Source organism: Pleurodeles waltl, chromosome 5 (assembly GCF_031143425.1).
Source record: "Pleurodeles waltl isolate 20211129_DDA chromosome 5, aPleWal1.hap1.20221129, whole genome shotgun sequence".
Classification (NCBI taxonomy): Eukaryota; Metazoa; Chordata; class Amphibia; order Caudata; family Salamandridae; genus Pleurodeles; species Pleurodeles waltl.
The window spans coordinates 1,451,432,550-1,451,456,284 of record NC_090444.1 but is presented as its reverse complement, the minus strand read 5'-3'; positions in this window follow the sequence as shown (position 1 = coordinate 1,451,456,284).

The window sequence follows — 23,735 nt, the reverse complement described above, 5'->3', positions numbered from 1 at the left end:
ATTGATCTTTCTAATTTGGAACTTACAACTCATGACCTTACACTGCTTAGTAGAGGCCTTGGTTTTTGTCCAGGGGATTTTGGAGATTTTCAGAGGACAAAGATTGATTTCTTCAAATTTATCAGACGCTTAAAACTGAGGAAACATTTTGCCCATTACATTGACAACAGGGACATTAGTATCCTCTCTGATAGTCATAATGATTACCAACCCTTGTCCATTAAGGACATTCAGGATACGGCCACCTTACTGTCAATTACAGACTGTGAGCAAGATCCTACTACTATATCACAAATCTTATCAGATCTTGATATCCCATCAGACACACTTTATAGTGGTCTGAGGAGAAAATCAAATTGGACACCAACCCTTATGAGTGGTAATTGTATAGATACTTTCTTTAAGTTAGTCTGGCGTGATTTGAATAAATTAGAGTCAACAAAGGGTACTCAGCAACACGTTTGGCATCATAAATTAAGCCATGAGGAGAAGACGAATTTGAGGCAATTACGAACTAGGATGGACATTACTATCAGGGAGGCGGACAAAGATGGGAACATTGTGATTATGAACACCCTAAATTACGACCAAGAGATCTATAGACAGTTTGAGGATGCTACCTGCTATGAGAAGATCTCTGTAGATCCTATCCCTGCACTTGCAAATAAGATTAACAGATTTTTGCAAGAATGTTTAGATCATTCACTCTTGAGAGAGGAGGAATACATATACCTTTGTGTCCTTAGACCAAGGAACCCGTGTATTTACACATTACCTAAAATACATAAAAATCCTATATCCCCACCAGGTAGGCCTATTGTTTCAGGTAGAGGTGGCCCTACAGAGAGACTCTCGGAGTATGTAGATATCTTTTTACAGACATTTGTGGTGAATTTACCTTCCTACATAAAATACACCAAGCACATTCTAAGTATATTGGCAGACATTACCTGGGAATCAGGGATGATCCTAGTAACATTAAATGTTACTTCCCTGTATACCAGTATCAACCATGAGCAGGGAATGGATGCCTTGCGCCATTTCCTTCATAGGAGACCAGCGAGCCTGTACGGTCACACTAATATGTTACTGAATATGGTAGATCTGATTTTGAATAACAATGTCTTTCTATTTAAAAATGACTGGTATCACCAGAAGCAAGGCGTGGCAATGGGATCTAGATTCTCACCAACCTATGCTAACCTCTTTATGGGATTTTTTGAACAAAACAGGATTTGGAGTAAAGAGGGTAGTGCTTGGATTTCGGACATACTGTTTTGGGGCCGATACATAGATGATTGTCTGATGATCTGGACGGGTGATTTACAAAAACTTAATGATTTCATAAGTTATCTAAACACTAATGACTTTAATATTCAATTCACCTCAGAATACAGTGTGACCAATATTGCCTTCCTGGATGTGGAACTTTTCATTCATGACAATAAAGTAGAGAGCCGTTTGTACAGAAAAAGTACGTCATGTAACTCTGTTCTACATGCACAGAGTGCACATCCAGTACATCAAATTAATTCGATACCATATGGTGAAATGGTACGGGCAAGGAGGAACTGTAGCCTAGAAGAGGATTTTGTACAATGCATTGAGGACATGAGCAACAGATTCAAATCACGGGGTTATCCCTCTCAGGTGATTGATGGAGCTCGCAGTAGGGTGATGCGCTTGAAAAGGTCAGATACATTGAATCAGAAATCTAGACCACGGGATAGTAATATCCGCTGTATAGTTAATTATACAAAAACGGCTACTCTACTGCGGAAATGCATGGATAGACATTGGCATGTATTAACAGCAGACCTTAATCTCAAGAAGGTGATCGCTGATACCCCGGTTTTTACCTTTAGAAGAGGTAAAACTCTTAAGAATATTCTATGCCCCAGCTATCTCACCAAACAAAATCATGAAAACTGGCTTACGAGCCGCAGTAAAGGTTTTTACAAATGTGGACATTGTGGCATGTGCAGTTGGGCCAAATCAGGTATCTCTACGTTTATGAGTTCTACCGGAGTACAATTCAACATCAACTATAATATCACATGCGACAGTAATTTTGTCATTTATATGATCATTTGTAAATGTGGCCTTTATTATGTAGGCAGTACCATTAGGTCACTTAGGGTTAGGGCAAGTGAACACTTTAGAGCCCTAAGACAGGATGATGAAAGATACCCTATAGTGAGTCACATGAGACAATGCCCAAAACAGAATCATTTACGTGGCTTTGAATTTTTGGGATTTGATCACATTGTTAAGGATCCCAGAGGGGGCAATAGAGAGTTAGCCCTCAGGAAAAAGGAATGCTACTGGATCCTAAAACTTAGAGCGGTAGAGGAGGGTCTTAACACTAATTTTGAAATGGAATATTATTTAGGGGATTAATGTGATATTTATACTATTCAAATTTTCTGTACATGTAACACTATAGATGTATAGAGTGTTCTTTATTCTGTGTTCTATAGGATACTAAATCAAGTATTTGTTTCAGTTTAAAAAAGTTATTTTACACTACTATTGCAATTTCATTTACATGGATATTTGGATTCTGCCTATAGATACTGATGTTAGATATATATTTTCTACGAAATATGTATGTCTGTTTGTTCCATATAATTTAAATGTTCTTGCATTTAACTCAACATCCATTATGATATGTGAACCTCTGTTTTAGTATACTGATACCCTTTTATTGACTTTCTTAATGTAGGTTAAGGGTTGTGCATGGCATAAGTGTAGCATGTCCCACTTCATTTCATAGTTTATTTTCTATGTGTACACATTAGTGTTATTTTTTTTTATAAGTTCCGTTTCTCGCGTCGCACTTTAAGCCTTTTCTCGATTTCTATTAAAGGAGCGTCCTAGTAGATGTTATAATTGGATTTTATATTCTGGTTGCCGATTGTAAATTAAGGTGTTAATTACTTAAACATTGCTTTTTGGTATTTATAATTTGTGCCAGCCCATAGGAGGGCTTATTTGATTTGTATCGATTTACAATTGTTGCTTACTAGTTCAAGATGGCGCTCGCATGGCGTTATAATTTCCGTTTTTTATTTTTATTCCATTTTCCCTGAGAAGAGCGCCCGATTAGACGTTTCAATTGGATTTTCTATTCGGATTGCCTCTTATAAATTAAGGAGATAATTATTTGAGTGTTTGGTATTTACTTGTGTACCAACTCTTAGAAGAGCTTATGCAACTTTCTATCGATTCTCAATTACTTTCACTATTTCAAGATGGCACCCACGTGGCGCTTATTGTCCGTTTTTTATTTCTTTAAGAAGAGCGTCCGAGTGGACGCTTTAAATGAAGCTTTTTCCAGATAGCCGGTTTCTACTGGTTACACCGATACGCAGAAACACTGCGCGATTATCTGAACGCGGTTTTCTTATCGTTTAGATTTCATGACTGATAGGTGAGTGTTTACGGGATTTATACCGTCTATTGTTTGTAATGGGGTTCTTTATCTCCAGGTGGGAGAGATATTGGAATAACTCTATACGCGCAGGCTTGAGTGAATAAGTGGTTTATTTAGTATTAATTAAGGTTGTCCTTTTTTTCTTATGTCTCAGGTCTGCTTCCTGTTATTCATCCGGGTCCTTTTTCTCTTGTCAGGATTTTAATTGCTTTCCGATCTGGCTTGTTCCCAAATGGAAGGAGGTCCGGTCTTTCCTTCGAGGAGGCAGCCCAGGTTTCCCCAGAATAAAAGAAGAGCGGAAAAATAGGTAAGTGTGGAGGTAAGGTGGGTTTTAATTAGGGTTAGTAGGGTGATGGGGGGGGTACGTGTGGGGGTATGTGGTGGGACACTTCTAATCAATAGTGACTGTCACCTTCCCGTGAATAATCTAGTTTCTTCACAGTTTCCCTCAACGGATTTCCCCTCACAGTGAGGTTAGGGAGGTAGAGTCAGTATGGTTTCGCCTTTTTACAGGGTTTTCCCTTCCTTACAGGACCTCCCCTCCTTACTCCCCGTCTTCCCCTCCCTTGCTTCTTTTACCCTTAACCACCTCGGCCAGAAAGCCCAGTTTAGTTACGAACGTACCTGTGGGTGCCACGCCCCTCTGGGGACGTGGCTGGCCCCTTCGTGGTCTCCCGACTTCTCTCCGGTAGGGGCGGGAGGCGCCCTAAGGTCTCCTTCATTCTCTGGCGTTCCTCCTGTCGCGTTGTGCTCCGTATCCACGTTCTGACGCTCCAGCGTTTCTCTCCTTTCTATGCGCGTTTCTCCGGTCTCCTTCTCTTCTTCCCGACGACGACTGAATCGTCCGTCTTCCTTTTTCATGCTCCATGAGACGCCTTCTGCGTCTGACGTCATTCCCCCGGGACTCTCTCGAGTGCCCCGGGGGTATGTAAACACAGCCTCTGTGGTCGCGCGTGTACCGGCGTTGACGGACGCCCGGTTACACATCCCCTCCCTCGAATGGGGCTGTTCGAGACCCAGAGGGCCCGGGAACCGGGACAAATAGTCAGCCTGACCCATAAGATCACCAGGGAGATGGCAAACCTGGAAGGAAAAAAGTTGAAGTTCCATAAACCATCTCAGAATACGGACGTTGGTATCTTTATACCTCGAGAGCCACGTAAGAGGAGCGTGGTCAGTGTATAGCAGAAAAGACCTTCCCAGGAGGTAATACTGTAGGCTTTCAATCGCCCATTTGATGGCCAGACACTCCCGTTCAATTATGGGATATCTCCGTTCCCTCGGGAAAAGCTTGCGGCTAATAAAGACTACAGGGTGACTTACGTTTTGCTTATCTTTCTGAAAAAGAACAGCCCCTAGACCCACGTCGAAAGCATCTGTGTATAGGTGAAATGGGAGATCGAACTCAGGACACTTTAAGACCGGTTGGGTAGTAAGACACCTTTGTAAGGTATGGTAAAAATGAGACTGGATCGGGTTGAGTCTCGTAATATTTTTGGGTTGACCTTTCTTCAGGAGATCCGTCAGGGGAGCGGCTAATGTGGAATAGTGCGGCATAAACCTTTGATAGTACCCCACTAGGCCTAGAAATGAACGTATCTCTTTTTTTGTGGTGGGCGTTTTTATGCGTAGAATGGCCTCTACTTTATTCATTTGTGGTTTAATGCTACCTCTCCCTATGTGATACCCCAGGTATGAGATTTCATTGAACGCGAGTCGGCTTTTGGAGGGGTTGGCTGTCAGACCTGCCTTTTGTAGGGCTGTAAGTATCCTGTTTAAATGGGACAAATGGTCATTCCAACTTTCGCTATAAATAACGATGTCATCCAGATAGGCGGCAGCGTATCTGGTATGAGGTCGCAATATGGTATCTATGAGACGCTGGAAGGTGGCTGGGGCCCCATGCAACCCAAAAGGGAGAACATTAAAATGATACAGGCCCGAGGAGGTGGAGAATGCCATTTTTTCTTTATCCCCTAGTGCTAAAGGAATCTGCCAGTACCCTTTGGTCAAGTCTAGGGTAGACATATATTTGGCCTTTCCTAAACTTTCTATGAGTTCGTCTACCCTTGGAAGGGGGTACATATCGAATTGGGATACGGCATTGACCTGTCTGAAGTCAATACAAAAGCGGATAGATACATCCGGCTTTGGTACTAACACGACCGGAGAACACCAGGGGCTTTGTGAAGGCTCTATAATACCCAGGTCTAGCATTTTCTCTATTTCTTTTTCCACCAGAATTTTCCTAGCTTCGGGGATATGATATGGTCGTAACCTGACTATTTTACCCGGTTGAGTTATAATTTGGAGTTGTACTAAATTAGTTTTACCCGGTATCAGGGAAAACACTTGGTTATGATCGTTGAGTAGTTGGGTTAACTGTCTATTCTGGTGGAACGTGATGTCTGTATTTCTATGGGGTACCCCATCTTCGGAAGGGCGGTCTGCCGGACACCATCCTAATTCCAGTTCCTTAACTGTATTATCTAAACATCCCGTTGCCTTTCCTATTGTAGGTTCTTCCCATTTCTTCAGCAGATTGATGTGAAAGATCTGCGATCTTTTGGGGTTTACTGTGAGTTGTACATTATAGGTAACAGGGGTTACTACTCCTATCACCTTATATGGCCCCTGCCATTTTGCCAACAGTTTGTTGTCTGAACTGGGTAGAAGTACCAAGACCCTGTCCCCTTCTGTGAAGGTTTGCATTTGCGTGTTCTTATCGTAATATTGCTTTTGCTTACCCTGAGCTCTTTCCATATGTTCCCTTACGTCTTCCCAGACAGTTTGTAATCGGGATTTTAAATCACTGGTATATTCTAAAAGGGATTTTTCCCCATCCTCTTTCTCCTCCCATAACTCCGCTGCCATATCTAATAAGGTTCTAGGCTGTCGTCCGAATACCAATTCAAATGGACTATGTCCCGTAGAGGATTGCTCATGTGTCCTGATGGCATATAATACTAACGGTAGCTTCCTATCCCAGTCTTTACCTGACTCTGAAACCGATTTTTTTAAGAGAGTTTTCAGGGTGTGATTGTATCTCTCCACCAACCCATCTGTTTGTGGATGATAAACTGCGGTCCTGATTTGTTTAATTCCTAAAAGGAAACAAATCTGAGCCATTAAATTGGACATGAACTGGGTACCTTGGTCCGTTAAAATCTCTCGGGGAAAGCCTATTCGGGAAAAGAACCCTATCATTGCATTGTCAACACTCTTGGTGTTAATACTGGTGAGGGCGATGGCTTCGGGGTTCCTGGTGGTGTAATCTACCAATACTAGTTTATATCGATAGCCTTTAGAGGAAGGTATAAGAGGACCTACGATGTCCATTCCTATCCTAGAAAAAGGTATGTCAATAATGGGAAGAGGTTGTAAGGGGGCTCTTTTCATTGGGCCGGGATTGATCAATTGGCATTTAGAACATTGCTGACAGAATTTTCTGATCTGAGAAAAGACCCCAGGCCAGTAGAATCTCCTTAACAGGTAATCTTCTGTCTTCTCCCTCCCATAGTGACCACCCCCCGGCTGACTATGGGCCAGGTGTAGCACCTGCTGTCTGTAAAGTTCGGGAACCAGTAGCTGTTTCTTTTCTTGCTTTTCACTGCTAGTGATTCGATATCATTTTTTTTTAATTATGGTAAAAGAGGGGCCCTTATCGTCAAGGGTCCGAGGTCCTGTGGTTTTCCAGGTATTAATCAGACTAGGATCTTCCCGTTGACAAATGCGGAAAGGGGGAAGACCCGTGAGGGTATGGACCCTTGTAATTACCTCATTGTGGCTCAGGACCCCTTTTCGATAGAGTTTCCTTGTTTCTCGTTTTTCTTTCCTCGTAGGTTTGTACCGAATAGCCTGGGGTTGTATTTGTATGGTAGAAAAGGGAGCGCTCTTCCACCAGGAACTCATGTCCTCTTTGGTCCTTGTACTATCCAAAAGTATCGGAAAGTCTTTGAAGTCTGTTCCTATGATGGCTTCTTCAACCAGTCGTTCAACCACTCCTATCCTTATAGGGGTTTCTTTTCCCTCCCACGAAAGGGTGGCCCAAGTCATGGGATATTCTCTTGTTTCCCCGTGTATACAACAAATGGAAACAGTAAGTCCTGGAGTGAAGGTATGGCTGTCTATTAAATCCGCCCTAATTACGGACTGACTGCATCCGGAATCGATAAGTGCCACAGTTAGGCCCATATTTATACTTTTTGACGCAAAACTGCGCCAACGCAGTTTTGCGTCAAAAAAATTAGCGCCGCCTAACGCCATTCTGAAGCACCATGCGGGCGCCGTATTTATTGAATGACGTTAGCCGGCGTTAGCCGGCGGCGCTGTCTGGTGTGCGTTAAAAAAAATGACGTACACCAGGCAGCGCCGGCGTAGGGGGAAAATGGCGTATGGGCGTCCAGAAATGGTGCAAGTCAGGCTGAGGCAAAAAATTCGCCACAACCCGATTTGCGCCATTTTTTTCCGACGCCCATCCCCCATTGAAATGACTCCTGTCTTAGCAAAGACAGGAGTCATGCCCCCTTGCCCAATGGCCATGCCAGGGGACTTCTGTCCCCTGGGCATGGTCATTGGGCATAGTGGCATGTAGGGGGACACAAATCAGGCCCCCCTATGCCACAAAAAAATAATAATAAATACTTACCTGGACTTACCTTAATGTCCCTGGGGTGGGTCCCTCCATCCTTGGGTGTCCTCCTGGGGTGGGCAAGGGTGGCAGGGGGGGCCCTGGGGGCTTGGGAGGGCACCTCTGGGCTCATTCTGAGCCCACAGGTCCCTTAACGCCTGCCCTGACCCAGGCGCTAAAATCCGGCGCAAATGCGGGTTTTTTAGTCCTGCCCACTCCCGGGCGTCATTTTTGCCCGGGAGTATAAATACGACGCATATGCATCGCAGTCATTTTTTAAGACGGGAACGCCTACCTTGCATATCATTAACGCAAGGAAGGTGTTCACGCAAAAAAATGACGCTAACTCCATGAACTTTGGCGCTAGACGCGTCTAACGCCAAAGTATAAATATGGAGTTAGTTTTGCGTCGAAAAAAACAACGCAAATTCGGCGCAAACGGAGTATAAATATGCCCCTTAGTCTTTTATTGATGAACAGCTCTTTCTTGTATTGAGTATCTTTTCCTCCTGTAAAGAAGACCCGCCCTCTAGTAATACCTATTTCCATAGGCTCAGGTTTCTCAGTTTTTAGGGGACAAACCCGGGCTATATGGCCCCATTCCCCACAACTAAAACACTGAGGTTGCTGTAGATACGGTCTCTCGGCTCCTCGTGATTTTCCCGGGTCCTCTACCAGTTTGCGCCCCAGGGACGAGGCTTGTCCGAGGTTCTGTCGGACAGGGCTAGGCGTTATGCGTTGGAGGGGTGTCTTAAACTCGAGGGAGCGGTGGAAAGCACAAGCCAACTCAATGGTAGTGTTCGTGTCATGGCTCGGGTGTTGTTTGATCCAGTTTCGGGTATTGGAAGGTAGGGCGTCGAGATACTGTTCCAAGAGGATGGCCTCAATAATATCTTCCCTATTAGTTCCTATGGATCCTAACCATTTGAGACCCAAATCCTTTATCCGAAAATATAATGCTCTGGGATTCTCGGATGGTCCCCACTTGGCTTTCCTGAACCTGACCCTGTAATGTTCGGTGTCAAAGCCCACCCGCTCCAGGATGCTCTTTTTAATGTCTTGGTAGGGCATTGTACCTCCTGGGTTTACTGCTTGATAAGCTGCTTGGAGGGTCCCGGTTAATAAAGGGGCGATATACTGGCCCCACCTATCCAGAGGCCATGTAGCGGAAGTGGCAACTCGCTCGAAGTTGGTAAAAAAGGCGTCCGGGTCTTCGCCTTCCTGATACCTTTGTAAGACTGAGCTGGGTACATTCGGATGTACTCTGGTGGCCGCAATGGTATCGGTTAAGGTTTTTAAGGCATTCTGATGTACCAACTGGTTGTTGCCCATGATAGTGGCCTGACTTTTGAGAGCGCTTTGCAGTGCCTCCCTTTCCACTTTTGCTTCTTTTTGTTGCTCCTCCCACACAATCTGCAGATGTCTCTGCCCCTCAGCTAATTGCTGCATCATGTCCGCTATGGTGGGAGTACCCTCCATGGTCTCAGCCTGTCCGGTCGCCTATTCCAATACCCCACTTCTGACACCACTGTAATGGGGTTCTTTATCTCCAGGTGGGAGAGATATTGGAATAACTCTATATGCGCAGGCTTGAGTGGATAAGTGGTTTATTTAGTATTAATTAAGGTTGTCCTTTTTTTCTTATGTCTCAGGTCTGCTTCCTGTTATTCATCCGGGTCCTTTTTCTCTTGTCAGGATTTTAATTGCTTTTCAATCTGGCTTGTTCCCAAATGGAAGGAGGTCTGGTCTTTCCCTCGAGGCGGCAGCCCAGGTTTCCCCAGAATAAAAGAAGAGCGGAAAAATAGGTAAGTGTGGAGGTAAGGTGGGTTTTAATTAGGGTTAGTAGGGTGATGGGGGGGGAGGTACATGTGGGGGTATGTGGTGGGACACTTCTAATCAATAGTGACTGTCACCTTCCCGTGAATAATCTAGTTTCTTCACAGTTTCCCTCAACGGATTTCCCCTCACAGTGAGGTTAGGGAGGGAGAGTCAGTATGGTTTCGCCTTTTTACAGGGTTTTCCCTTCCTTACAGGACCTCCCCTCCTTACTCCCCGTCTTCCCCTCCCTTGCTTCTTTTACCCTTAATCACCCCGGCCAGAAAGCCCAGTTTAGGTACGAACGTACCTGTGGGTGCCACGCCCCTCCGGGGACGTGGCTGGCCCCTTCGTGGTCTCCCGACTTCTCTCCGGTAGGGGCGGGAGGTGCCCTAAGGTCTCCTTCGTTCTCTGGCATTCCTCCTGTCGCGTTGTGCTCCGTATCCACGTTCTGCCGCTCCAGCGTTTCTCTCCTTTCCGTGCACGTTTCTCCGGTCTCCTTCTCTTCTTCCCGACGACGACTGAATCGTCCGTCTTCCTTTTTCATGCTCCATGAGACGCCTTCTGCGTCTGACGGTATTCCCCCGGGACTCTCTCGAATGCCCCGGGGGTATGTAAACACAGCCTCTGTGGTCGCGCGTGTACCGCCGTCGACGGACGCCCGGTTACATTGTTATTTTTCTAATCACATTGCAAGTCAATTTAGTAGTGTTGAGTTAAGAGTGTAGTGGTGAAAATTTTGTACCAAATTAACTTTTACTTTGTTTCATTTTCATATAGATTGCTCTACACGTTACATTTCAATGTTACTTGGCAATCATTTATTTTGACACAATAAGGTTAGTCTGGGCCTTATGGCCACACCTTAATTGGTTCGAAATTAAGTCACTTTTTGGCAAATTTTACCTTAGGATGTGCACATTGAGCAATAATTATAATAGTTTTTTTTTATTCATTTCTAGATACTCGGATTTGTGGAATGATTGGATTTATTAGCTTTAAGATCTTTTAGCAAAGGTATGTTTTGCTTTTACTTCAGGCATAGTATAAGACATTAGGGCTCTTATATTGTCACTAGAGGTGTGTTTAGTACTATTTGGTGTGGTTTTACGTTTCTTATTTCTATTCTTTGATCACTTGGGAAGGCTTTAGATTACTCTAAGATGAGGACATGCATGCTTATGCCATGACAACCACTTGATCATGATTTTTGGCCTACATGAGTTTTGGAGATGTTTTATTTCTTATAATTGGCTGTATTTTCTTAAATGGTGACCTTCTGTCCTGTTCTATGAATTATCTTTTTTCTTATGTCACATAAAGACACAAATTGTATTATTTTGTTCACACAAATATCACGGTGCAAAGGGTTTGGATTTTAAAATTTGGATGAGTGTATACTACAACTGTAGTCACTGTTTACATTTATTTCAGCCCTGATGAAGTCTTTGAGATTAATGTCTCATAGGACGAAACACGTGTTGGCAGTTGTTGCTACATGGATACTGGTTTCAAGGACGGCTATTGTTGCTGTGATGAACTTCCTATCTCAAGAATAAATTGAGTTCTGTTTCTTTCACGAATCCCGGTCCGACGGCGAAATTTATTTTATTGATACTGGCACTAAACACTAATATTGGACTAAAAACATTTATAAAGGATTGAGCTTTTGATTCATGAGTGCCCTGACATCTGTTTATCGCTATTTTGTTTCCTTTGGAAACATTAGAGGAGGGAGGAAGATCCTCTTGCCAGAAGCACTGTGCCAAAGATTATGACTCGATTTTGGTTGTGTTGATTTACTGTGAGTGCTCAATTCCTATGATTATCTTCCCATCTACTATAGTTTACCTTTTTTGGGTCATCCAGATACTCCTGGAACATCCTCTGAATGGCCATTGGTGCTGCCACCTGCTTGACCGCTTTTTCCTTTTCCTCTGCACTGGACTTAAGACCTGCCACTTGAAACCAAGCCAATTCAGAGGTTGGGTCTGATTCCTCTGTTGCTGTTGTTGCCGGTTTTCTTGTTGGTGGGGTTGGTGGATGTGAGACAAGGCTGTCCTCTCCGGAATTTGAAGCCAGTACCCCAGAACTGCAGAGCAGGACTCTACGTTCTAGCTGTTCTTTCTCCAGCTCACCTGCTTGTTCAACAATCCACCTCTTGTAATATGAAACATCCATTTCAGAAAAAGGAATGATAGCGGGAAGAATTTATTTGTAGCAAGGATCAAGCAGGTTGGCATAGATGTACTCTTTGGACAAGATGATGTCCTTTTGCAGCCTTGCATTACAAGTCAAGTGATAGCTTATGCAAGTAACCAAGGCATGCGCTTCTGGATTTTCGTTCGCACTTCTGAATGCAAATCTTTCAGACACCTTCTTTAGCTGCACCTGTAGCAGATGCAATAACTTGATAGCTTTTCCCATTGCACCATCCTCCTTGCTTACGTCCCACATGAAACGTTGAAAAGAGAGCATCATTTGTGTGAGGCTTTTGACTAGGCCCCAATTGTCCGCATCCTTCATCATAGCTCTCTCAATTGCATCGGCTCCTCTTTCAATGGCATAGTCATTGATCTGTTCGTATTGCTCAAACAGGAATTGCAACATATAATAGGCTGAGTTCCAACGTGTTGGCACCTCCTGTATCAGGGCCTTATCTGGTATTCTGTTATGATGCTGAATAATCCACAACTGTTTCCGGGATTTAAAAGAATGACTGAAATGAGTGCAGATGCATCAGCAGGTAGTCAGTATGTTGCTGACTATGGCGGTCATTATGAACACGGCGGTAAACACCGCTGACCACTGTGGCGACAGTGAACAGAAGACTGCCACTGGCGGTGAACAGAAACCTGCCATATAATGAACCAAAAATCTGATTCCGACAAAAATCACCAGTCCACCAGTCTCCGCCAGGACCTTGTCGGCAGAAATGCTGGACCTCCCACCCCGTAACCGCCGAGCACACCCACACCCCACCCTACAAATAATGATGCACAAATAACCTTGGCGGTCAGTGAAAGCCGAACAATCATTGGCGGTGCAAACCGCCACAGGCGGCAAGTGGAACCAACAGTAACAAGTGCACACATTGGATAAGTTAGAAACCCACACTCCTGACACACATCCACAACTCCATAAAACACTCACAGAAACACCCCACAATCTTTTGCAATGAAAGTAGGCCAATGAAGACAGAGATCACCAGAAGCAGACAACGAATGCCACAATCCACGATACGTACACCCAACCACAGAAGAGCACCCTCACCGAGATCCACACCAGACACCATTCACAACACTCACCAAGGCAACCCCCAAACACCCACACTTCACAGAAAGGGAGCTAAGGACCATGGTGGACGAGATCCTGAAGGTCGAGCCACAACTATTCAGGGATCAGGTGCAGCACACACCCATCGCCAGGAAGATGGAGCTATGGCAGACAACTATTAACAGGGTCAATGCAGTGGGACACCATCCATGCACCAGGGACGACATCTGCAAGAGATGGAACGACCTGCAGGGGAAGGTCAGGGCCATGGCATCCAGGCACCACATTACAGTCCAGAAGACTGGGGGAGGACCTCCACCAACACCACCCGACTACACTGACTGGGAGGAAAAGGTACTGGCCATCCTGCAACCTGAGGGCTTCACTGGACTCACTGAAGGAATGGACTCGGGTAAGTCATATACATTTACCCAATATCTATCGCACCTGTAATGCATGCACCATCCACCCCTCCATACACTCACCAGGACCACTACTCTACCCAGCCCACAGGCACTGAATCCACTACCCCTGCATGCCCACAAACCCACTAACAGGCCCACATCCCTCCCCCTGTGAACAGACACCCACCCCTGCAAGGAAACACAATGGCTTATAAAACCCTCAATGCACCTCCACATCCTAAGCTAAAAGCAATGCTAACCCCACTAAAGCATCCTGCATGGCCCCAACGTATGTAAGCTGCACAAACCTGCCCAGTTCCCTGCTCCACATTCGACCATGCTAATGTAACAGACATGTCCATTTCCCCCAGCAGGCACCGCCACCCATGCCACCCTGACAGTCAGGACAAGGAGTGGCAGTGTCCCCCAGGGAGACAGAGGCACCTCACAGGACACTGGGGATGGAACCCTGGACACTGATGAGCAGGCTGGCCTACCCAGGATACCACTGACACCCACACCACCCAGCCAAAACCATCAGCCCAGGGTAACCGTCCCCACACCTGTGTATCCAGGCAACAGACTGGTGGAACACAGGTACAGAGGCCATAGTCACCCCCTACCAACAGGCAGGAAGACGATGGCTCCAGTGGAAGTGGTACCCCCAGACCTGTGCAGGAGACACAGGCACAGGGGGCTAGGCCCAGTGGGAGAGCATCACTGGCCGAGGGGGGGAGGCCACAGGATGGATGCTGCAGCCCAGGACATGATCTCTGAGGTCCTGGGAGCCTACCACAATACCCAGGACAGATTGGCCCAGATATCCACCCTGGATCAGAGTCAGAGGATGCAGCAAGCACACCACCAAGAGGCCATGGAGCAGTGGAAACTGCACAATGCCACAATGGCCAGCAAAGCAGGTACGCTCCAGCAGCTTGTCCAAACACAGCCTGAGGCCCACACAGAACAGGAAGCCCCCACTACAACACAGGAGACAGACCTGACAATAAGAGCATCAGCAGCAACTTCACATGTACTACCCTCTGAGGAAACACAGGGGACATCCATGTCATTCCCTACAGGCCAACAACAGGTGCCCAAACTGACCCTCAGGCCAAGATATGGGACAGGAACACCTGCCAAGAACAAGGCCCCCTCTAAGAAGTGACTCTGCAAAAAACTGTCCACCAACTATCCCACTCAATCAACCACCAAACAGTGCTACCAATAATTAAAAACTCATGTAAGCATGAATGGACCTACCAATACTGACAACAATCCTGCCACCATGTTGCCATTTTGGATAACCACCATTGACCCACTGCCATCACTGTAATTTGCACAATTTAATCCCTGCACAAAATAAAACACATATCACATCTGTTACAATGTCCCCTGTCATTATGTGTGAAAAAAGTGAAGTATGGATGCAACTGGTTGATAACTCCTTTTTTTGTACCTGCGTAGCATGAAATGCACCACTTGACTTACATGTTGTTGTGCCTAAATATGTTTAGAAAAAATATACTAAATTGTATTCTGTCCTATGCAGACCTGGACACAGTGGCAATTAGTATATTCCATCCCGCCCTAGATGACTAGGCACACTGACAGTATAATGCACAGACACCAATCTCTTCCAATTGTCCCACATAGTTACTGGAAGTAGAGTTGTATCAGTTGGGTCCTGGAATTTACATCTTCCTCATCATCACCATCACTCTCGTCCCCTCTCTGAGGAAGCTGGTCTGGATAGACAGCACCCTCCTCCTCCAAGAGGGGGATAGAATTTCTCACAGCCACGTTGTGTAGCATGCAGCAGGCCACCACTATTCTATACACCTTTTCAGGCCCATAGGCCAGGGAACCGCCAGAGATATGTAGAAAACGAAACCTAGCCTTCAGGAGACCTATTGTGCACTCTATCACCCTCCTAGAATGTCCATGGGCCTCATTGTAATTCCTTTCTGCATCTGTCCCAGGATTCCTCACTGTTGTAGGAGCCAACGCAAGTTGGGATAGCCAGAATCACCTAGAAAAAGGTTAACAACACAACTTAAAATGACAAGCCTCAGATGCAGACAAGCTGGTTGTCTGAAAGGTAGCAATAAGTGACAGAAACACCTACCTATGATCCACCTTCTGTCCTCTTGTAGTTGTTCCACCTTCTGTGGCACACTCCTGTTCCTCAGCACAAATGAATCATGGACTGAACCAGGGAACATGGCATTCACATGTGTGATGTACTGGTCTGCAGTACACACAAATTATATGTTCATGGAGTGAAAGTTCTTCCGGTTTCTGTACACCTGTTCACTTACTCTTGGGGGGATTATAGGTATGTGGGTACCATCAATGGCACCTATCACATGGGGTATGTTGACAAAGGCATGGAAGTCTGTCTTGATGGCAGGGAGGTCAGCACTTGGGCGAAACCTCACATAGGACTGCAGGTGTCGTACAAATGCATTCAGGAATCTTGTCAGTAAAATGCTAAACATTGGCTGTAAAAAACCAGCACCCATGCCGACTGTCACTTGAAATGAGCCCGTAGCCAGGAAGTGGAGTGCAGAAAGCACCTGCACTTCAGTAGGGCTGGCATGCTGATTACGATTTGCCTGAATCTGTGCAGGATCCAGTAATGCACAAAGTTCAAGAATAGTTGACAGGGTGAGTCTGTAATTGATAATGATGTTACGCTCCACCATGGTTCGCAAATCCACAAGTGGACTCTACACCGATGGAGTCCTTCCTTGCCACAAGGGTTTGTACCTAGGAGGAGTTGGAAACACGTGTGAGGAGCACACATACATGGCCACACATTGTTAGTCATTGAGCACTGCTGGCTTGATTGGCGAGACACAAATGCATAATGTGTATGGCATAACATCAACTTGACCACAATGATAGATCAGGGCTTGTCAGGCGAGGCAATGTTAATTGTCTCATGCCTATGTGTGTTTGGGGAACAGTATGTCCTGCATTGTGGAGATGGGAGTTTTATAAATGCGTAGTTTTTGCAAAAATGTCTGCCCTATGTAATCCAGAACTGCCATTGTGGAAGTGACCTCATACTGCTTGCGGTTGACATAACAGCGTAAGGCGTGTTTACCACCATGAGCAAATTAATTGGTTAACATGGAAGTCATTAAGGAATCCTAGCGTATCATGATCGCTGCCATCGGTGACGGTGCACACCCCCGCGGTGCATACGCAAACTCATCACCCCAACTTCACTTGACTCCCTGACCTTGTGCAAGCAGGTACTTCACTGAGTGTACTGCTGTGTCTTGCCTCTGGTCATGGAAGTGCCACGTGTTGCAGGGGAAAGGGCCCCGGCCTTCACCCAAGAGGAATTGGAGAGGCTCGTGGACGGGGTCCTGCCCCTGTACACCAAGCTCTACAGACGGCCAGAGGTACAGGTAAGTAGGAGGATTGGGGGCCATGGATGTGTGTAATGGTTGGTGTTGGCAGCATACATGTGTGCACCTCTGACCCTGGATGGGCCAGGGTTCCTGACATGCTGCATGTGTATGTGCTGGTAGTCCGTTTGTACTGTCTGCCCCATAGTGGACGAATAGCCAGCTGTATATGTTTGGCCAGTGCCTGACCTCTGTGTTACATTTATGTTTGTCCCTTTTAGGTTAGTGCCTGCCAGAAGAGGGCACTTTGGCATGCCATCGCCAAAGAGGTGCGGACCCTAGGGGTCTACAACCGGCGGAGCACCCATTGCAGGAAGAGGTGGGAGGACCTACTGCGCTGGGCGCGAAAAATCTGCAAGGCCCATCTGGCGGGCACTGACCCCACCTTATGCTACGCATCCTGACGGTGGCATACCCAGACCTGGATGGGCACTTGAAGGCTGCACAGCAGTCACAAGGGGGTGAGTAAACATACCATATATTTTTCCCTTGATGGATGTCTGTGTGTGCATTCGGGTTCATGCTGCTTAATTGCAGGGACTCTGACTGATGTCCATCTACAATATGGCCCCCATGGGGAGTAGGGGTGTTTTGGTCAGCTCTCCTACACATCGACTCCTTAAGTTGTTTGGGAATGGCTGTAGAGCAGGGTTCTGGGCACTAGTCAGGGGCATAGCCATGGGTTTAACGGTAGGGGCTGCCTGTTGGAGGATCTTCTGGGTGGGTGTATGTATGAACCACTATGTTCACTCCATTCAGCTATTTTCAAATGTCTCTGCTTTTTTGTCTCCCCATCCCTGTTCTCTTGTGTTATCTGTTGACATCAGCATCATCTGGCGAGGGAGCTGAGGCACCGGCGAATGGGGATGCAGCGCCCCACGGATCCTCAGAGGCAGAGTCGTCCAATGCCAAGGGGACGAGTGGGTTGAATGGCAAGAGGACTACAACTGGAGGTAGTGACTCTGATACCTCCTCCCATAGGGGCTCCCTGGTGGTGGAGGACCCTAGTGTGCCCACACCCACTGTGTCATCTTCCGCCACCCACCATTCCATCAGCACCCTCCCATTTGCTTCCCAACGAGTTGCCCCTGCCCACTCACCCAGAAGGGTGGGCGCCTCCTTCGCCCCAGGCACCTCTTCCCCTGCCCCAGTCAGCTCTGCTGCCCTCACGGAGGAAGCTATTGACCTCCTGAGAACCATCTCTATAGGGAAGACAACCATTGTTAATGCCATCCAGGGGCTAGCATCAGAGATGCAGCAGACCAATGCCTATCTGGATGGCATTCACAGTGCCGTTTCTGGCCTGCAGAGATCTTTTCAGGCTCTGGCCTCCTCTTTGATGGTAGCCAGTGTCTCTGGTCATTCCGCCCCCCACCAACCTTCTCTACCACTTCCAGCACCCCACTCCCTTAACCTGTCCAAAGCACACATTCTGACACACAGGCACACACCTCAACACACAAGAAGCACACTTCAAAACACAAGCACTACACCTCCCACCACAAGCATTCACACAGCCAACATTCACATGCACACACAGCAACATCCACCTCCCAAGTGTGCCCTCCTCTTCCGCCTCCCTGTCTGTCCCCTCTACGTACACCCCCCCAGGCACTGCACCTTCATTCACTGTTGCTGACACTATTCCTGCAGTCACCATAATAGCACCCATCCATACATGCTCCCCAGACACCACACCTGCACTCAACACAACTACTTTAGTTGACACATGCAGCACACTCACCAGACTTGCAGACACCCAAACAATATACATTCACACTGGCAACCTGTTTTGTCCCACTGTGTCCACCCCCCTCCAAAAACACACAAACGCACCAAAACACCCACCCATCACACATCCACCACACTTCAGTATGCTGTCCAGTCACCTGCACCCACAACACGCACACCTACACCACTTACGACCACACCCTCTACATCCAGTCCCACGCCTTTCTCCAGGCCCAACCCAATTGCACCAAAGAAACTTTTCCTCTCCCGTGCTGACCTATTCCAGCCCACTGGCCGACCCTGTCTCATCCCTAAATATGCACACCTACTTGCCCTTTCCACACCTGCCACGTCACAGCCCGCCCCGTCTGCCCTTCACATTTCCATGCCACTTCTCCAGAGAGGAAGAAGCCTCGTGCTGAGCCTATTCCATCTGGCTCCACCCGGTCCTAGCACACTCCCCCACCTTTCAAGGCCAAACCCCCTCCACCTTCGGAATGCAAATCCAAGCCCCACCCCTGTCATAAATCCCCACCCCAACCACCCCCTGCCCCTGTTCCCTGAGGTGCCTGGATGCTCCATTGTTGCCCCTATGAGGTGGAGTACCGTAGCACTTGTGGGAGTCAGGTTGGGGCCATTGTGGTCCATGGGACTTCTAGCACTATGGACTGGCCATTGGCAATATTTACAATTTGTTTGCTCAGAGAGCTGATTGAAAAGCTAATGTTTGGCCTGTGTTTTGGCGGCACACTCTGGATCCCTGGTCTCTCGTTTCATTGTTTGTGGGTGTGGGGCACATGTATGTACTTTGGACAAGTTGGATTTGCCTTGTGTCGGGTAAGTCCCTCTTGCTGTGGGGAGTATGGCTTGTGCTGTTGTGAAGGGTTGTAGGTGTGTTGTGTTGCGGGGTGGGTGGAGTGGGTGGGTATGTAACTGTGCCCTTTCTTCCCTTGTTTTGTAGGTTGTGGTACTTACCATCGTCGTCTTCGTCTGCGGTCTCGGTCGTGGAGGTATATGGCAAGTAGAAGGGCTGACATGATCTGCAGCTCTCTATCCACATCTGCTTCGATGTGTTGTGTTAGCTTCCGGTGAGTGTTTCCTTATATTTGGTTCATTTCCGCCTGGCTTTGTGTGGTGGGTGTTCCCACCCCAGAACTGACGGCGGTCTAGTGGTTCATTATTTGATGGGCGGGTTTGGCCTTTCCGTCGGCCTGTGGGTGGGCTCTGCCGTCATTGTCGGCACTCCTCTGCTGGGGGTGGGTGGTTTTCAGGATGCCTGTGTTTCAGTTGGTTCATTACTGGGTGGTCCGGACCGCTCCTCTGCTGGCGGTTTTTACCACCACCGCTGGCGGTGCGGTGTTTACCGCTGTGTTCATAATGAGGGCCTATGTCTTCTTATTTTAAGAAAGTCTTGCACAACCAGGTTGATGCAGTGCGCAAAACACAGAAACCTGAAATAGCCACCGACTGCCATGGCTTCGACTATGTTACTGCCTTTGTCTGTGGCACTAAATCCAACTCTAAGATGTCTAGGTCGCAGCCATTCAGACACCATGCTTTTAAATTTCTCCAAGATGTTTCCAGCTATGTGTGACTTCTCCATGGTGAACATGGCTACTTTTGCATGCCACTAAACACTCTTAGAAATGTCTTCATGGTCAAGACTGACCCTGATAGCTTTTGCTTTACCCCAGAAAGAGATCCAGTGCTGTGCATGTAATCAGTCACCTGACAACTAGTCCACATCAGTCACCTGACAACTAGTCCACATGTCTGTTGTCAGGTGAATAGTGTGGACAACACTTTGCTGCAAAGCTTGTCCAACCACTTGCAGCACATCATGATGCAGTGTTGGAACAGCAACTCTGGCAAAATAGGTCTGAATTGGAACCTACCATTTTGGGCAGAGGGCTGCCACAAACTCTAAGAATCCCACTCCTTTCCCAAAAGAAAAAGGGAGGAGATCCAGCGCTAACATTTTTGTCATTATACAAATGTGCCATTGGGTGGTTGTGGTCATGGCCCCTCCTGCCTAAACATGCCTGTTATTGTAGCCTGGATTTTCATCTTTTGTGGGGCCACTGACACGGGTGACCTTTCAGATGTAGGTGGTGGTAGACTGAATGCATGTCATGGTCCTGAAGTCACCGTATACTGTAATGTCTCCATCTGACTCTGAGTCTTCCTGTGCCAGTGTGAGGTCGCTGAGGTGGGTGATTCTGGTGCACTGCTGGTGACAGGGTTGCTTTGCATGAGGATGATGTCATTCTCTTCTTTCTCACCTTCCAACGGGATTTGACCAAGTGTAGTTGATGCATCCTGCCTCTCCTCCCCTTCACCACCAGCCATTTGTTTATGGTGCTGCTCCAACTCGATTGCGTGATGTTTTTTCATATGGGTAGTCTGGCCTCCAGTACCATAATGTGAGCCAGGCTTACCTCGACGAACGTGCGTGGCAAATGGAGCATATGGCAATGGTCTCCTCCTGTTTGCTAATCATAAATAAAGTCCCAAACTGTGGAGGATGATCACCCAAGATGAAATGTGATTTCTAAAGTGCTGCAGAATAAAGCCTGGATGGGCATGTCTTCAGCTTTAAAAACGGATGAAGATTTGAACATAACTCAGGATTTAAACCAGGATTACATCGGATGAATGATTCACAGGCAGGTTTCATGGCAGTGCAGCTTGATTTAGATGCTCAATGGCACTTCTGGTAGTTTTACGTGTTCATTTCTGTGCCGTTAGGACAGAGCACATTTTTAGCGTGCAAGCCAAGTTTCTCGCTTTAGAGCAGCGCTTTGAATCATTGTTTACATTGATTAATCCAGGCGTGCATTTGACCATTCGCTTCACTATTCAAATATTACTACCCCACAATATATAAACTTTTTGCACAATAATGAACTCCAAACAATAGCCAACATTTACAGATTTAAATTAATCCAATGCCATCCCTGTCCCAAACAACGTTTTAAAACCATATACCACAGAAACATTTATTTCATGCACTGATGACTATTAGCACTGGCCTAGGGCGACTGACCTAATGGACATTTGGAAATCTAAGACACATGCTAAAATAATATTGCAAATGGAAACATGTAGAAAAGGTACTGAGCTGTGCAACAATTTTCCTTTACAAATGGTGAGAAATCAATGAAATGCAAAATAAATAATAACTAGGCCCATACCTACACTTCAGACCACCCACCACCACTATACATGTTTACATCAAATTAAAGTACAAAGAAATACCGGTGCATGCCCAAGCAAACAAACAACAACACCTATATTAATATAGTTTAAGGAATTATGTGATGATTTCATAAACACAAAGTCCTCAAAATTTAAAGTATATCGAGGAGACAAAGAGAGTGATCCTTCACCTTGAATTCCAAGTGAAAAGTAACCAGGGAGTGGGCATTGCACTGGGAGGAATCTGCTGAAGAGGAACAGTAAGTTGTGTGAAAAACTAATTGCAAGGTCCACTCCAGAAGAAAATCTAGACAAAAAAGCTCTTTTTGACTAGATTTAGTGGCTCTAGAGTAGAAAATCTACTTCAGAAGTGAGTTTGCACTAGTGAGCTGTCTGTTTTGGCAACTGGCATGGTTGGAAGCAACGCAAGAGAACATGAGGTATTGTGTTCACTCTCTATTAGCCCAGGAGAATTGTCATGCTTGTCAGAGAGTGCCAAAACCCAATCTCGGGAACTAACTCCGCTCTGTGTCAGAGAGCGGAATTTGGGAACTCCATGCTACTTCATGTAGCGTGGAGTGTCCAAATTGCGCAAACTCGACCAGTGGAGCAGAGTTCTACACCAAGGCCTGCTCACAATGCAGTCTCTAACCCCCTTAGAGTATGAATGGGGCAGGGCAAGGAAGAGGCAAGGTCTTGTGCAATACAAATACTTTCCTTTTAAGTTTGCCTATTTCAAAGGCATAAATGAGAATAAGTAGTGGACTCAAAACCTAAGACTTTTACAACACTTCTGGATCTAGAGGAACCTCTGCCACGGAGAAAAGCTGAGGAGCTGTGAGGAAGAGTATCCACCTTTGCTGTGTGTGCTTTGCTGGGTTAGCCTGCAGTTGCTGCTTCTGGCTTAGAAAGGACACAGACTGGACTTTGATGCGTACCCTGTTTATGAAGTTTCTCCAAGGGCTTGGACTGAGCTTGCCTTCCATTGAGAAGTCTCAGGGACATCAAAGATTTCATCTGCCAGCAACTGCGCTCTCTTGCTGAGACCCCTGACGTGCCAAATGGTGCCACATCCAGTCTCTGGGCCTTTGGAAGGAGAAGTTGGTAAAACCGGAGACAAACATCCACCCACTAGAGCCGAGCAGCAAAAAAATCAACACAACACCTCCATAGCTGTGGAAAAATGGATGCAGCACCATTGAAATAAACTCATCGCCAGCTCATCATGGATTCATCAATGTTGTGTGTCCGAATTTTCCATGCATCATCCTTGGGCGTCAAATCTTCAACATCATCTCACAGACCTGAGGCTGCTTGTCAGAAATCAATGCATCTCCTCCCTGTGGGGAAACAATTGCTGCATCGCTTACCCAGTGGAAAAAAAAATTGACACATGCCATCACTGGTGAGTAAGGAATCGATGCATTGCTTGCCTGCACCATCACCCCTGAGGCTTTATTTTGATTCATACTAGGTACTTTGTGGTAAAACAATGCATCCATTGATTCTTATGGATTAAGACTCTTTTTACTTCAAAATTTCATATCTTTTCTTGTGTATGTTGGATTTTTGACGTTTTGGTCTTGTTTGATTTAGATAAATATTGGCTATTGTTCTAAACTGGTGTGGAGTCCTCCTGTGGTGTTTTCACTGTGTTACTGTGTGTGTGTGTGTGTGTGTGTGTGTGCGAATATTTTATACATTGCCTCTGAGATAAGCCAACTGCTTGTGCCAAGCTACCAAGGGGGTGAGCAGGAGTTATCTGAGCTGTGTATCTCCCTTACACTGAATAGAGTGAAGGTCCCTACTTGAACAGGGTGTAA